A 427-nucleotide genomic window follows, 5' to 3' on the forward strand; every position below is an offset into this window, starting at 1 on the left:
AAAAAGAGCATCATGCAGACACTCAAGATGAGAGTGATGATGAGCTTGAACAAGAGGCGATTCAGCAAGAGAATGTACAGGCACAGCAACAACAGCAGCGTGCAGATAACTTGGCTTCCTCTAGGCCACGATGTACTTACAAGCAAGTTCTAAAGTTGGGGTCAAACGAGCCTTTGAGGCACTATGGGCAGACAAATTTGGTTGAGTATGCACTCTTGGTGGAGGATGATGAGCCTACCACTTTCAAGGAAGCTATTTTAAACAACAATAGTGAGAGTTGGTTGGCAGCAATGGAAGAAGAGATAGAATCACTTCACAAGAACCAAACATGGGAGGTTGTCCCATTGCCCATAGGTAAGAAAGCTATTGGTTGCAAGTGGTTGTACAAAAAGAAAGAGGATCCTACCAAGCTCGGTGGTACAAGATT

This window comes from Olea europaea, chromosome 4 (genome assembly GCF_002742605.1).
Source record: "Olea europaea var. sylvestris chromosome 4, O_europaea_v1, whole genome shotgun sequence".
Classification (NCBI taxonomy): Eukaryota; Viridiplantae; Streptophyta; class Magnoliopsida; order Lamiales; family Oleaceae; genus Olea; species Olea europaea.